This window comes from Scyliorhinus torazame, chromosome 11, assembly GCF_047496885.1.
Source record: "Scyliorhinus torazame isolate Kashiwa2021f chromosome 11, sScyTor2.1, whole genome shotgun sequence".
Taxonomy (NCBI): Eukaryota; Metazoa; Chordata; class Chondrichthyes; order Carcharhiniformes; family Scyliorhinidae; genus Scyliorhinus; species Scyliorhinus torazame.
The window spans coordinates 151,647,777-151,664,689 of NC_092717.1; the positions used below are offsets into that span (position 1 = coordinate 151,647,777).

The 16,913-nt window shown below is 42.4% G+C and overlaps 1 protein-coding gene and 1 non-coding gene across 2 annotated transcripts in view; one reads left to right on the plus strand and one right to left on the minus strand.

The window, feature by feature from the left end:
* yes1 (YES proto-oncogene 1, Src family tyrosine kinase) overlaps positions 1–16,913 on the minus strand; it is a 106,534-nt gene that overhangs the window by 89,171 nt on the left and 450 nt on the right. The gene's annotated exons all lie outside the window — the stretch shown is intronic.
* Positions 8,225–8,306, plus strand: trnas-aga (transfer RNA serine (anticodon AGA)). Its single transcript has one exon. It is a non-coding gene; the product is annotated as a tRNA-Ser (tRNA).

Here is a 16,913-nt window from a genome sequence, read left to right on the forward strand (position 1 = left end):
AATCTTAAACAAAGCCAATTAAATAGGACTAGTTAGGGTTAATTGGGTAAATAGACTAAAAGATTTGCCAGTAAATTGAACAGTGGGAAACATTTAAGGAAACAATTCAAAATGTTCAACAAAAATACATTGCATTAAAAAACTAAAATCTCAGCAAAATAGATCCATTGGCGGCTCACTCAGGAAGTTCAGGGCAGTATTAATTTGAAAGAAAAAAGCTCACAATCTTGTAAAAAATAGTAACAAATCTTAAGATTGGGAGTCTCCTAAGACACCAGCAGAGGGCATACCAAAAGTCACTAAAAAGGGAAAGAAATAAAATGAGAGCAAACTAGCTAGAAATATAAAAAAATAGATCGCAAGAGCATTCATTAGTATGTAAAAAGGAAAAGAGTAGTTAAAATAAATGTTGGTTGCTTAGAAACAGAAACAGAAAGGATAAATTATCAAGGGTAATCAGCAGAAGCACTGACCAAATATTTTGTGTCTGTATTTACTGAAGGCAGATTTCATACAAGAAATTGACAGTAACCCAAGGGCTAAAAAGAGAGGAAATTAAAAAGTACTGAAGTGATTTAAAGGACTGAAATCAGACATATCCTCAGAACATAATGGCCGACACTCTTGGGGCTCTAAGAGATAGCTGCAGAGATAGTGGATGCGCTAGCCATGATTTTCCAAAGCTCCTTAGACTCAGGAATGGTCCAATCAGGTTAGAAGTTGGCATATATTACACCACATTTCAAGAAAGGAGGGAGAGAGAAAATTGTGAACTACAGGGCAGTTAGCCTTACAGTCATTGGGAAAAATATTAGAATCAATTATTTAGGAAGTGCTAATATGCATTTAGAAAAGCATACCATGCTGAAAACAAAGTCAACATGGTTTTACTAAGGGAAATCCTGTTTAACAAATTGATTTGAGTTTTTCGAAGATGTAATTAGCAGGGTAGATAGAGAAACCAATGTAGTTTACTAGGATTTCCAAGACATTCGGATGAGGTGCCACACAAAAGGTTAATAGTGCAAGATGGAGTTGGAAGTCACATATAGCATGGACAGAGCATTGATTAATGCACAAGAAGCAGAGATGGGCAAAAACAGGGCATTTAAAAGTTGGCAGAGAGTGAATAGTGGAATGCTGCGTGGATCAGGGCTGGGGCCTCAGCTATTTACCATATTAATGACGTGGATAAAGAAGCGGAATAATGTATCCAGGTTTGTTGATGATACAAAATGAAGTGTGGAGGCAAGTTTTCAGAAGGACTCGGAAAGGCTGCAAAGGGATATGGATAGGTTAAGCGAGTGGGCATTAAAATGGCAGATGAAATATAACATAGGGAAGTGTAACGTTATTAATTTTGGTCGTGAGAATTGAAAAGCAGAAATCCTTTCTGGGATTTAATTTTTCCTCATGAGCCTCTTATCCGGAGACAGTGCCCCAATGTTTTAGATTCGCCGACCAACCAAAATAATCTGTCTCCGTTCTATCAAGCCTCTTCAGAGAATATAGGCCCAATTTGTTTCAGCCTCTCGTCATAAGGCAACCCCTCATCCCAGGGGGCCAATTTAGTGGGCCGCCTCCAATGTAAGTATATCATTTCCTAAATGTGAAGATCAAAACTGCACACACTACCCCAGATATGGTCTTACTAAAACCCTGTGCAAATGCAATGCTTTATTCTGCACTTCTAGCTGCTTGCAATAAAAGCTTACCTGCCATTGGCCTTCCTAATTGCTTGCAGTACTTGCATGCTGACTTTCTGCATTCCCTGTACAAGCACACCCAAGTCTCTCTGAAGGTTAGAAGAATGAGAGGCAATCTCAGTGAAATATACAAGATACCGAAGAGGCTTGATAGAATGGAGACAGATTATTTTGGTTGGTCGGTGAATCTAAAACATGGGGGCACTGTCTCAGAATAAGAGGCTGATCATTTAGGACTAAAATGAGGAAAAATTAATTCACAGAAACGATTATGAATCCTTTCAATTCTCTACCTCAGAGGGTTGTGGACTCTCTATTGTTGAATACATTTAAGGCTGGGATAGACAGATTTCCGGTCTCAGACAACCAAAGGATACGCAGAACAAGCAGGAAAGTGGAGTTGAAATCCAAGATCAGCCATGAATGGCAGAGTAGGTGTAACTGCCATGTGGTGTCCTCACGCTCCTATTTCTAGTATCCCTCAAATGTTTGCTGACATTTTGAGGGAAAGAAAATCAAGATATTTTCTCTTTCAAGTCATTGCTACACAAAAATAATTTCTTTCTTATTTTCTCCCCTTTATCCTTTTTGTCTCCCGAATTGTGCTCACTCAAGTTAGGGCTTGGCTCAATGGGTGATGGCATCCTTAAAAGTACCTTGCCCATGTGGTTATTCTTCATATGAGTCTAAACAAATGTCAGCAAGCCATCAGACTCTGGAGAAAGTCTGAGCAAAGTTGATCTTATTTTTACCCAAAGTTGATAGCTGTACTTTCTAGGATAACCATAGCATAGCAATTTAGTGGGAATCAAGCTGATTTTCCTCCTTCCAAGCCATGGTCATTGAAACCAAGTATAGTACCCTAGCTCCTTTTCAAAGTGTGAACAGCTACCTCTGCACAACCCGTAAACTTCAGACCTTCTCTCATCCGTACAATTTAATGCAACATTGAATAGTAAATTTATTCACACTGCCATCCTATGAGCAGCAAATCCACATTTCCATCTCCTGCACCACACTGCATCTCTGAATCAGTCTGGAAGGCAGGGCACAATAGTTACACAGTGGGTAGCACTGTTGTTTCACAGCTCCAGGGTCCCAGGTTCGATTCCTGGCTTGCGTCACTGTCTGTGCGGAGTCTGCAACATCTCCGTGTCTGCGTGGGTTTCCTCTGGGTGCTCCGGTTTCCTCCCACAAGTCCCGAAAGATGTGCTGTTCGGCAATTTGGACATTCTGAATTCTCACTCTGTGTACCCGAACAGGCACTGGGATGTGCCGTCTAGGGGCTTTTCACAATAACTTCATTGCAGTGTTAATGTAAGCCCTTGTGACAAAAGAGATTATTATTATTGAGCCATAAACCTCTATATTTTAAGTTAATGTTTTGTGACTGGCTGCACTGGGGGTTGGCAAGGGAATAATTTTGTTTTGTCCTCCTGATTTCTCCCACCATAAACTGAAATGTGAAACATTTTTAGTAGAAGAACTTACTTGTTAAGGATAACAAGTTCAAACAAATCAAAGTATGCACTCGAGACAGGAATTCAGTATAGCAAGGAATGCCAGTTTGTTCCATTTTTGGCCTTAATATGTCGAAATATGAAGCTGCAATATGTAGCGCGCAAAATAGCAACAATATTTGGGTACATGAATTTTCTTTTCCTGGAAACAGACAATTCTCAGACAAGTAACTTGTCTTGCAACGTAATCTTGGACGCCAACAGAATTTGATGTGCTTGAACATGTATGTGTACAGGCATGCAAAATGTTACATCTTACAATGGACTAAAGTTTCTTTTTTTGTTAGCTGTGGACTTCACCAGTAGTGGTTGTTATAATTTTTAAAAATGCTTTACAAGGTGGTATGCAGAAATTTCAAACTGGAAAATGTTAATAATATTCCTACCAACCAAAGTGAACTGCTTAGGACTATAAATGCTGCAGGCTAGATAAATCAAAATGTGTCTTTATACTCCGATTAAAGCATGTCTATAACGTTCAAAGGAAATTCAATGCTACCTTAAAATTAGAGCTTTAGAATAATAGCAAATCAGTGTTTAATAAGCTGGTCGGAAATCCATCTCATCTTAAACGGGATAACATCTCCAATAAATTAATGAAGTTTTCAATAAACATATTATGCATCACACAGCTGCACTGCATGGTCTAGTTTTTAAAATCATAGAGAAAGAAAAGCCAAAGTTCTCCCCCATGTCAAACACAATTGCCTAGCTAAAGCACAAGCCTATCACTAACTGGCTTCAAGGAGATAACTTGCACTTTATAGACACATGAAATAATTTTGTTAACCTAATCGGAGGGAGCCAAGTCTAACAGTGCAGGAAATGCAAAGATTGAAGAGAATAATGAACAGGGACTGCGGAAGTAATGGTTATTTCATTCTAGGCTTGGGTTTCAGAAGCCTAAAGATTTCAAGAGTTCAGCAGTTTTGCTTTTCCCTACAGATGTGGAGTTCGAGTGCACTCCAATTCATGAATCATTAGGCTTTACCAACACAACAGTAAGTTAAAAAAGAATCAGTGGAGATATGGGGACTGAAGTGAGAGCTTGTAATAGCAAACTTTGTTAAAAAGAATGGTATTCCCAAAATAATTCCTCACAAAAATAATGCTCAGGAAAAATAGGATGAAACATGGTACATGATTTTTCTTATACTTCTTTCACAAACCTTAAAGTCACTTTTACCATGGTAGCTTGCAATTTATGGTGAACAATTTTGATAACCCAATGTGAGGAGTAGGCAAACCTGTAGCACGGAACAATGAGGAGATAGTTCAGGCACAATAAAGGAATGTTCCCACAAGGGGGAAAAGGCAGAACAAAACGCAGAGCTCCCCAGATGACCAAAGAGATACAGAGTAAGATGAGGCAGAAAAAGTGTGCATATGACAGATGTCAGGTTGTTAATACAAGTGCTAAAAAGGCTGAATATAGAAAGTTCAGAGAGGAATTGGAAAAATAAAAAGGAGTAAAGGACTTACAGCTCGTGTAAAATGGAACCCAAAAATGCATATAAACAGGGAAAGCATGGCAAAAAGAGTGGGATTGTTTGGGGTCCAATAAAAAGGGATTTGCATTATGAAGGCAGAAAGCATCGCTAATGTACTAAATGAGTACTTCTGCCAAGGAAGATGTTGCCCAAGACACAGCGAAAAAGGAAATAGTTGAGACACTGGATGGGGTAAAAATTGATGAGGTATCAGAAAGGTTGGCTTATTTAAAGTTGAGAAGTCATCAGCAGCTGATCAGATGCATCTGAGGAAACATATATATTGAAGGAAGTTAATGCTGTGGGTTTTGGAGGCACTGGCCATAATTTTCCTATCTTCCTTAGTTACAGGGGTGGTGTCAGAGGTCTGGAGAATTTCAAGTGTTAATCCTTCTTCAAAATAGTGTGTACGGTTAAATCCAGAAACTACTGGCCAGTCCTTTTAACCTGAGTCGTGAAATTGCTTTTGGAAACAAATATTTGGGACAAAATTATTAGTCACTTGAACAATTGTGCCTTAATAAACATAAGCCAGCATAAAACATACAAACATGAATATACAAATTGGGAGGAGTAGGCCACTAGGCTTCAATAAGATTATATCTGATCAGATAGAACATAGAACACACAGTGCAGAAGGAGGCCATTTGGGCCATTGAGTCTGCACCGACTCATTTAAGCCCTCACTTCCACCCTATCCCTAAACCCGATAACCTCATATAACCTTTTTGGACACCAAGGGCAATTTAGCATGGCCAGTCCACCTAACCTGCATGTCTTTGGGCTGTGGGAGAAAACCAGAGCACCCGGAGGAAACCCACGCAGACACGGGGAGAACGTGCAGACTCCTCATAGACAGTGACCCAGCATTGAATCTAACCTGGGACCCTGGCGCTGTGAAGCCACAGATGCTATTGTGCTGCCCTCCTTAACCCCACATAACTCCCTACCCCCAGTAACCTTCCACCGTCTTGTTTTTTAAAAAAAATGTTGAGTATCCAATTCATTGTTTCCAATTAAGGGGCAATTTAGCGTGACCAATCCACCAACCCAGCACATCTTTGGGTTGAGGAGGCGAAACCCATACAAACACGGGGAGAATGTGCAAACTCCACACTGACAGTGACCCAGAGCCGGGGTCAAATCTGCGACCTCGGCGCCATGAGGCAGCATTGCTAACCACTGCGCCACCGTGCTGCCCTCTTTCACCCTCCTGTTAATCAAGAATCTATCTAGCTGTCCCTTAAAAATATTTAAAAGACTCTGCTTCCAACCTCATTTGAGGAAGACAGCTCAAAGACTCATGACTCAAGAGAAAACATTTACGCACATCTCTGCCACAAATGAGCAACCCCGTATTTTTAAACAGTGACCCCTAGTTCTAGATTCTCTCCCCCCCCCCCCCCCCAAAGAGGAAAGACGCCCTCCACAATCCACCCTGTCACGACATCAATGAGTTTCAATTAAGCCGCCTCTTAACTTTTCTAAACTCCAGTGAAATACAAGCCTAACCTGTCTAACCATTCCTCATAAAACAACCAGCCCATTCCTGGTATTAGTTTAGTAAAGCTTCCCTGAGCTGATTCTAACACATTCACATTTTTCCTTGGTAAGAAAGCTAATACTGTACAAAGTATTCAAGATGTGGTCACATGCCGTGCAAAACTAAAGTATACTCTCCCTACTTTCGGAAACAATCCTCCTCACAATAAATGATAACATTAGTTTTCCTAATTAATTGCTGTACCTATAAATTATTTTGAATGCTCGGTGACACGGAACCGGCCCGGGAGCAAGTGCCAGGGAATCAGCCCGGGAGCAAGCGCCGCGGAGCCAAGGCGCCGGAAGCGACCCGGGATCAAGCGCCGCGGAGCCAAAGCGCCGGAACCAGCCGTAGCGGAGCCAGGGAGCCAGATTCGGCCCAGGGCGCCAGATTCGGCCCAGGGTCAGGGCGCCAGATTTGGCCCAGGGTCAGGGCGCCAGATTCGACCCAGCGTCAGGGCGCCAGATAAGGTGAAGCCGGGGGTCATTGAATATTTTTAAGGTGGAGCTAGATAAAGTATTGCTGGGCAAGAAAATCAAAGGTTATCGGGGGTGGATAGGAATGTGGAATGCAAAACACTATCAGATTAGCCATGACCTTATTGAATGATGGACCAGGTTGGAAGGGCCAAATGGCCTATTTCTACTCCTATTCCTTATGTTCCGATGAGCCTTTTATGATTCTAGGACACCCAGATCTCTCAGAATATCAGAGCTCTGTAATTATTTACATAAAATAAGTTTATTATTTGTTCTTCCAGTCACATTCGCCCACATTATACTCCATATGCTTGATCTTTGCCCACTCACTTATCTATGTCCCTTTATAACTTTGTTGTGTTTTCTTCAGAATTTATTTTCCTACCTATCCTTTTGCAATCATACCTTCTGTTTCTTCATCTAGGTAATTTACATAAATTGTAAAAGGTTGAGGCTCCAGCACTGATCGCTGTGGTACATCCTGCCAACTAGAAAAAGACCCATTATGCCAACTCCATTTCCTGTTCGCTAGGCAAGCCATGCCAATATGTCACCCCTAAACCATGAGATTTTATTTTCAACAATAATCTTTAATGTGGTGTCTTACCAAAATGTCTTCTGGAAATACAAGTACAGTACACCCACCAGTTTCTCTTTATCCACAGCACGTGATTCCTTCAAAGAACTCTAATAAATTGGTTACACATGATTTCTCTTTCGCAAAACCATGTTGACTCTGCCTGATGACCTTGAAGTTAGGCTAACTGGCCTGCAGTTTTCGGCTTTCTATCTCCCACCCTTTTAGAATAAATAAGTTACATTTACTACTTTCCAATCCAATGGAACTTTCCCCAAATTTCAGGAATTTGGGAAAATTAAAATGAATCTGTCAAATTTCTCACGAGCCACATTTTCCAAGACTCTAGGATTAAGTCTATCCTGACGTGGGGATTGTCAGTCAACAGCCCCAATAATTTGCTCAATACCACTTCCTTGAGATTGTAATATTCCTAAGAATATCCTCCCTCTCTCCTTTCCATTTCCTGATTTACAGCAATTTCTGGGACATTACTTGTATTCTCTATAGCGGAGATTGAAGCAAAATACCTGTTCAGTTTACATGCCATCTCCCTACTTTCCATTATTAATTCTGCAGATTCATTTTCTATAGGATAATGCTCACTTCATTAATTCTTTGTTATTTAAATATCTAGAGAAACTCTTACTATCCGTATTTATATTTCTTGCTCTCTTTCTCTTGTACTTTAACTTTTCCCTCCTTATTCATCTTTTTGTCATTCCTTTGTCACAACCCCCTGGACTAGTGCGCAGTCAATTCCAGCTCCACTTGACCTGGGGTCGCAACACAAGTGAAATTTGATGCTATTTTCAAATACCTGAGGACCTTGGCTGATCCCAAGACACCGCAATCACCAGGTTTGTAACTTTAACACAAGTAACTTTTCATTGTGCACAGTATTTGCATGTAGTCGTGGCCGAGTGGTTAAGGCAATGGACTAGAAATCCTTTGGGGTCTCCCCGCGTAGGTTCGAATCCTGCAGACTACGAACGTTCTTTTGGATAGCACGGTAGCATTGTGGATAGCACAATTGCTTCACAGCTCCAGGGTCCCAGGTTCGATTCCGGCTTGGGTCACTGTCTGTGCAGAGTCTGCACGTTCTCCCCGTGCCTGCGTGGGTTTCCTCCGGGTGCTCCGGTTTCCTCCCACAGTCCAAAGATGTGCAGATTAGGCGGATTGGCCATGATAAATTGCCCTTAGTGACCGAAAAGATAAGGAGGGGTTATTGGGTTACGGGGATAGGGTGGAAGTGAGGGCTTAAGTGGGTTGGTGCAGATTCGATGGGCCGAATGGCTTCCTTCTGTACTGTATGTTCTACTTATAAGTAAATAGACTGTCCCTCCCCAAGATCTAATCACTTCTGCCCAGTTCTCTCAGAAAGCATCATGCAGGAACTATTCAGTGACAGTTGTCAGGCAGAATACTGTCCCTGGGCCAACCCACTGGTTGCCAGCCAACCAATCAAACAGACTTCTGCCAAAGCTGGTTTCTAAGATCCACCCAGCGCCAGTGAGTCTGTTTCTCCTCTCCAAAATATAAAACCTCGGAACACAATGTCCTGACAAGTAGGCTGCTTCAGCTTGGGTCTTCTGCTAAAAGGAACCTTCCAATTATTGGTCCATGGACCAAAAATAATAAAATAAAAGGGAACAAAGGAAATAAACAGAACAGACTCTTACACTTTCATGCTCTTTATATTCTGTCCAATCTTCTGAGCTGCCACCTGTCTTTGCACAGTTATATGCTTTTATTTAAATTTAATACTGTTTTTAACATTTTTAGTTAACTACATATTATGGGTCCTCCCTTTGGCATTTTTCTTTATCATTGGAATGTATCTATTCTGTGTATTCTGAAATATCCCTTTAAATGGCTTCCACTGCATCTCTTTAGTACTCAATTTTTTTTCCAATTAAGGGGTAATTTAGCATGGCCAATCCACCTACCCTGCACATCTTTGGCTTTTGGGGGCGAGACCCACGCAGACATGGGAAGAATGTGCAAATTCCACACGGACAGTGACCCAGGGTTGGGATCAAACCCGGGTCCTCCACCATGCGGCAGCAGTGTTAACCACTGCGTCACCCCTGCCACTGCATCGCAATTGACCTATCACTAAACCTCATTTGCATATTCACTTGAGCTCTGCTTTCAAGAAATTATAATTACCCTTATTTAAGTTTATAAATGCTAGTTTTGGACCCACTCTTCCCTCCCTCAAACTCAATGTAAAATTCACTCATATTACGATTGCTGGTACCGAGGGATGCTTTCATTGATAAGTTATCAATAAATCTTACCTTGTTGCATAATTCCAGGTCTAGTATACTACCCGTGGTTGGATCCAAAATGAGCTGCTCTAAGATACTATCCCAAACCCATCAATGCTACCTTTGTCAATCTGTATTTTCCAATCTGTGTGCAGATTAAAATCCATGGTAACTGCTGTACCTTTCTGACAAACTTCCTTTAAACTCTGTTCTACTGTGTCATTACAATTAACGGGGTTGTGCACCATTCCCGGAAGTGACTTCTTGCCTTCATCATTTCTCATCTCCAAAAGGCTTCTCCATCTTGGTTTCCTGAACATCAGTCATCCCTCTCTAATATGCTAATACCATCATTAAGGCAAATTGCTTTTACCTAACTTTATGGAGTTTATTTTGATCAGTTGATGTGTTGATGAAGGCAAGGTGGTTGATGTGGGGCAGATGTACTTGCAAATGACATTTGAAAAAGTGCCACATAAGAGACTTGACACTAGTCCAAGGAATAAAAGAGACAGTGGCAGCATGGATACAAAATTTCCTGAGTGGCATAAAACAGAGGGTAATGATGAAAGGTTCTTTTTCAGATTGCAGTGAGGTTTATAGTAGGGTTCCCCATGGGTTGGTCACAAGGCCACTGTTGTTCTTGATCTAAATGGTAACTCCCAGGATGCTACTACTGGGGAATTCAGCTATGGTAATACCATTGAATGTCATCAGGAGATTATAAGATTCTCTGCTGGAGATTGCCATTGCCTGTGGCGTTATGTTACTTGCCACTTCTCAGCCCAAGCCTGAATGTTGCCCAGGTTTTGCTGCATATTGGCAGAGACTACTTCAGTATTGAGGAGCTGCAAATAGCACTGAACTTTATGAAATCATCAGTAAACATCCACCTTTTGTTCTTCTGGTGGGAGTGAAAGTCATTGATGAAGCAGATGAAGATGGTTCAGCCTAGGACATTGCTGTAGGAGTTGAGATGATTGGTCTCCAACAACTACAACTGTCCTTTTTGCTCGGAAAGTGGGATATTTCTCCCCCAGTTCTCCATTTCTTCAATTTTGCCAGGGTTCCTCAATGCCACACTCAGTCAACTGCTGCAGTCATTTTCACCTCCTTTTTCAAGTTCAAGTCTTTTGGCCATGTTGAATCAAGGCTGCAATGAGGTCAGGAATCAAGTGATCCTGGTTGAACCCAAACTAAGCAGTGACTAGGTTATTGGCAGGCAAGTGCTGTTTGATAACATTGTTGACAACACCTTCCATCACTTTGATAATCAAGAGAAGGCTGGGGGTAGTAATTGGCTGGATTGCCTAGCTAATTTTCCACATTGGCAGTTAGATGCCACTGTGCTGGAACAGTTTGGCTAGAGGCAGAAGATGTACTGGAGCACAAGTGTTCAGTACTTCTACCAGAATGTTATCAGAGCAAAAGCCTTTTAAGTATTCAGTGCCTTTAGCCATTTCTTGATATCACCTCGGGTGAATTAAATTGGTTGAAGCCTGGCATTGGAGTGCTGGCGACATGAGAAGGGGGTCAAGGTGGAACATCTGCTCGGTACTTCGAGTTGGAGGAAGTTGCAAATACCTCAGCCTTATCTTTTATACTGATGTGCTGGCCTTCCCCATCGTAGAGGATGGGGACATATGTGATACCTTCTCCGCCAGTTAGTTGCTCGGTCGAGTGGGGGATATGCTGGGCCATGAGGTTACATAAGAACTAGGAGCAGGAGTAGGCCACCTGGCCCCTCGAGCCTGCTCCGCCATTCAATGAGAGCATGGCTGATCTTTTGTGGACTCAGCTCCACTTTCCAGCCCGAACACCATAACCCTTAATCCCATTATTCTTCAAAAAACTATCTTTATCTTAAAAACATTTAATGAAGAAGCCTCAACTGCTTCACTGGGCAAGGAATTCCATAGATTCACAACCCTTTGGGTGAAGAAGTTCCTCCTAAGCTCAGTCCTAAATCTATCTCCCCTTATTTTGAGGCTATGCCCCCTAGTTCTGCTTTCACCCGCCAGTGGAAACAACCTGCCCGCATCTATCCTATCTATTCCCTTCATAATTTTATATGTTTCTATAAGATTCCCCCGCATCCTTCGAAATTCCAACGACCACAGTCCCAGTCTACTTAACCTCTCCTCGTAATCCAACCCCTCAACTCTGGGATTAACCTAGTGAATCTCCTCTGCACACCCTCCAGCGCCAGTACGTCCTTTCTCAGGGAAGGAGACCAAAACTGAACACAATGCTCCCGGTGTGGCCTCACTAACACCTTATACAATTGCAGCATAACCTCCCTAGTCTTAAACTCCATCCCTCTAGCAATGAAGGACAAAACTCCATTTGCCTTCTTAACGCACCTGTAAACCAACTTTTCGCGACTCATGCAGCTCACCCAGGACTCTCTGCACAACAGCATGTTCTAATATTTTATTTAAATAATAATTCCTTTTGCTGTTATTCCTACTAAAATGGTTAACCTCACATTTGTCAACATTGTATTCCATCTGCCAGACCCTAGCCCATTCACTTAACCTATCCAAATCCCTCTGCAGACTTCCGGTATCCTCTGCACTTTTTGCTTTACCACTCATCTTAGTGTCGTCTGCAAATTTGGACACATTGTACTTGGTCCCCAACTCCAAATCATCTCTGTAAATTGTGAACAATTGTGGGCCCAACACTGATCCCTGAGGGACACCACTAGCTACTGATTGCCAACCAGAGAAACACCCATTAATCCCCACTCTTTGCTTTCTATTAATTAACCAATCCTCTATCCATGCTACTACTTTACCCTTAATGCCATGCATCTTTATTTTGTGTAGCAACCTTTTGTATGGCACCTTGTCAAAAGCTTTCTAGAAATCCAGATATACCACATCCATTGGCTCCCCATTATCTACTGCACTGGTAATGTCCTCGAAAAATTCCACTAAATTAGTTAGGCACAACCTGCCCTTTATGAACCCATGCTGCGTCTGCCCAATGGGACAATTTCTATCCAGATGCCTCGCTATTGCGTCCTTGATGATAGATTCCAGCATCTTCCCTACTACCGAAGTTAAGCTAACTGGCCGATAATTACCCGCTTTCTGCCTACCTCCTCCAATCTGCCTACAGATTGTGGTTGAGTACAATTCTGCTGATGATGATGACCCACAGCACCTCATGAATGCCCAATTTTGACCTGTTAGATCCGATCTGAATACATCCCATTTAGCACAAGGTGAGAACACCACCCACCAGGTACGCAGTACATACTCGTGCGACTCGGCCAACATTGTCTACCTCATACGCTGCAGGAAAGGATGTCCCAAAGCGTGGTACGTTGGCGAGACCATGCAGACGCTGTGACAACGAATGAACGGACATCGCGCGACAATCACCAGGCAGGAATGTTCCCGTCCAGTCGGGGAACACTTCAGCAGTCAAGGGCATTCAGCCTCTGATCTCCGGGTAAGCGTTCTCCAAGGCGGCCTTCAGGACGCGCGACAACGCAGAATCGCTGAGCAGAAGCTTATAGCCAAGTTCCACACACATGAGTGCGGCCTCAACCGGGACCTGGGATTCATGTCGCATTATATTCATCCCCCACCATCTGGCCTGCGAAATCCTACCAACTGTCCTGGCTTGACACAATTCACACCTCTTTAACCTGGGGTTACCCCTCTCTCTGGATCTGTAAAGATTTAATCAGCTGCTAATGCTCGCATTCCAAGCATTGTCTGGCATCTTTGAATCTGTCTATATATATATATATATATATGTTTCTGGAATATACCTCTTCGTTCACCTGAGGAAGGAGCAGCGCTCCGAAAGCTAGTGACATCGAAACAAACCTGTTGGACTTTAACCTGGTGTTGTAAGACTTCTTACTGATCTCACCTCAGTCCAACGCCGGCATCTCCACATCATGTCTCAGACTGGGAACAGGAGAGAGACCGGGAGCAGCTGCTGTGAGCAGAGGGAAAAGGCTGTTTTTCTCTGTTAACTTTTTAGACAAAATATGGGTGAGAAGATATTTTGTTCAAAAGGTAGAATTGTGGAAATTTAAGTAAGTACTCTGGAAGATTCATCTTGGAATGGGGGGAAAGCTATCTCCGGAGTGGGCCATGTTGCTGGAAGTTAGTTCAGGAGTTCTCAAGAGATGCAGAAGACCATGGTTTTTAGCAGTCACTGAACATTGACTCAGCTAAACTGGGAGAAATGAACACATTGGAAGCGAGGAGTGACTTTGGACTATTTCCTGTAAATACTACAATTCTACGGCAAGTGTGCTGTATAATTAATGTGTGTGTGGTGTGGGGTAAGCGGTCATGTCAACACACTAACTAGTGTTATCTTTTCTGTAGTTTAGAATATTAGTTGCATACTAAGTAATGTTTAGTCAATATTGATTTTGTTTTGTTTGTTACAGTAAAAATCTTGTCATGCAATTTCTTTTAAGTTAGTCCCTTGGAATTCAAATCCTTTTGTTTTAAAGTTAGCAATTTTTATGGAGATTGCAACAATATGGAGGGACAATATCATTTAGTGAGCCAAAATCGTACATATATAAAGTTTTTGTGTCTGCGATTGAATCCTTTTATGATCTTTATCACAGATGTTCTTGTTAAAGCTGTAAATAATTTTCGCAATCCAGAACAAAATGTGTGCGCAATCTACTTTGTATTGTTGTAACTCTTTTGCTGGCTGATTGAAGATTGGTGTTACAAGATTTACACTAACTTTAATTTAAAATATTGTTAGTCAGAACAGTGCACTTTATAAAAAAAATAAAAATTTTAAAAAATCCCTTAATCAAAAGCAGAGGTCTGCTTTATCCAGTAAGTTAATATTGAAAGTAATGGCATTGTGATATTCACAAATTACACCTGTGCATCATCTCACAGCCATTTACACAGTGGCATCAGGTTGCGTCCCCACAACCCCAAGATGTGCAGGGTAGGTGGATTGGCCAAGCTAAATTTCTCCTTAATTATAAAAAATGAATTGGGTACTCTAAACTTTAAAAAAAAAGGATAGGAAGAAGTAACCACCACACAGTCTTTGTGGAGACAAAGTTTTCTTCTCACACCCTCCATCATGTTGTGTGGCTCAAACCTTGTGCTAAATGGGATGTATTCAGATCGGATCTAACAGGTCAAAATTGGGCATTCATGAGGTGCTGTGGGTCATCATCATCAGCAGAATTGTACTCAACCACAATCTGTAGGCAGATTGGAGGAGGTAGGCAGAAAGCGGGTAATTATCGGCCAGTTAGCTTAACTTCGGTAGTAGGGAAGATGCTGGAATCTATCATCAAGGACATGTTGAAGGCTGTGAAGAAGATGTCGCAGTTTCTCTGCTCCGGGAAAGTACTGGACGACGAAGGGTATTCTGTCAGTTGTGTCCCATGTTTGTCTTCTGAAGAGGTCGGTGCGGTTTTTTGCTGTGGCGCGTTGGAACTGTCGATGGATGAGACGAGCGCCATATCCCGTTCGTACGAGGGAATCTTTCAATGTCTGTAGATGTCTGTTACGCTCCTCCTCGTCTGAGCAGATCCTGTGTATACGGAGAGCTTGTCCATAGGGGATGGCTTCTTTAATGTGTTTAGGGTGGAAACTGGAGCATCGTGAGGTTATCTGTGGGTTTGCGGTAAAGCGAAGTGCTGAGGTGACCGTCCTTGATGGAGACGAGCGTGTCCAAGAATGCAACTGATTTTGGAGAGTAGTCCATGGTGAGTCTGATGGTTGGATGGAACTTATTGATGTCATAGTGTAGTCTGAGACAGTAAGACTGCAATAGCAAAAACATCAGCCTCTCTGTGTTCAGACGTTACACCTGGCACATGCATTTCAATAGCACGCGATCTGGGTCCCCACTTCCTCTCCTTACTATTGCCCGCCTTGCTGTTGGGCAGTCATCACTATCCCATTTTCCTAGGACAAAATTAAGAGAGACTGTCCCAACATTATCATCTTATAAAATCTTACATTCGTAACAATATTGATTCCTAGAGGTAGTTATTCCAATGTGATAGTGAAGTCCCCATTTAATGGCTTTGTGAATGAGAATGACTCTGGTAAGTATTCTCCATTCATGTCACCACTGAAAAGCTTTAGAATATTGTCCTTAAAGTTGCGATGAGAATAATCGTGAGGCTATGAATGTTCAGCTTCATAATGGCAGAAACCAGACAGCAACTTCTGGAGTATGCACGTATAGTTAAGCATGGAAATCTATAAGCTGCTGTTAGTTTATCCTGTCGTCCACACGGTGCCATATTGCAGTCCTCACTGATAGACTCAACTTTGAAATGATGTGGAGATGCCGGCATTGGACTGGGGTGAGATCAGTAAGAAGTCTGACAACACCAGGTTAAAGTCCAACAGGTTTGTTTCGATGTCACTAGCTTTCGGAGCGCTGCTCCTTCCTCAGGTGAATGAAGAGGTATGTTCCAGAAACACATATACAGACAGATTCAAAGATGCCAGACAATGCTTGGAACACGAGCATTAGCAGGTGATTAAATCTTTACAGTTCCAGAGATGGGGTAACCCCAGGTTAAAGAGGTGTGAATTGTGTCAAGCCAGGACAGTTGGTAGGATTTCACAGGCCAGATAGTGGGGAATGAATGTAATGCAACATGAATCCCAGGTCCCGGTTGAGGCCATTGCACGTGAGAACACCACCCACCAGGTACGCGGTACATACTCGTGCGACTCGGCCAACGTTGTCTACCTCATACGCTGCAGGAAAGGATTTCCCGAAGCGCAGTTCATTGGCGAGACCATGCAGACGCTGCGACAACGAATGAACGGACATCGCGTGACAATCACCAGGCAGGAATGTTCCCTTCCAGTCGGGGAACACTTCAGCAGTCAAGGGCATTCAGCCTCTGATCTCCAGGTAAGCGTTCTCCAAGGCGGCCTTCAGGACGCGCGACAACGTAGAATCGCCGAGCAGAAACTTATAGCCAAGTTACGCACACATGAGTGCAACCTCAACTGGGACCTGGGATTCATGTTGCATTATTCATTCCCCATCATCTGGCCTGCGAAATCCTACCAACTGTCCTGGCTTGACACAATTCACACCTCTTTAATCTGAGGTTACCCCATCTCTGGATCTGTAAAGATTTAATCACCTGCTAATGCTCGCATTCCAAGCATTGTCTGACATCTTTGAATCGGTCTATATGTATGTTTCTGGAACATACCTCTTCATTCACCTGAGGAAGGAGCAGCGCTCCGAAAGCTAGCGACATCGAAACAAACCTGTTGGACTTTAACCTGGTGTTGTCAGACTTCTTACTGATCTCAACTTTGAAATGACTG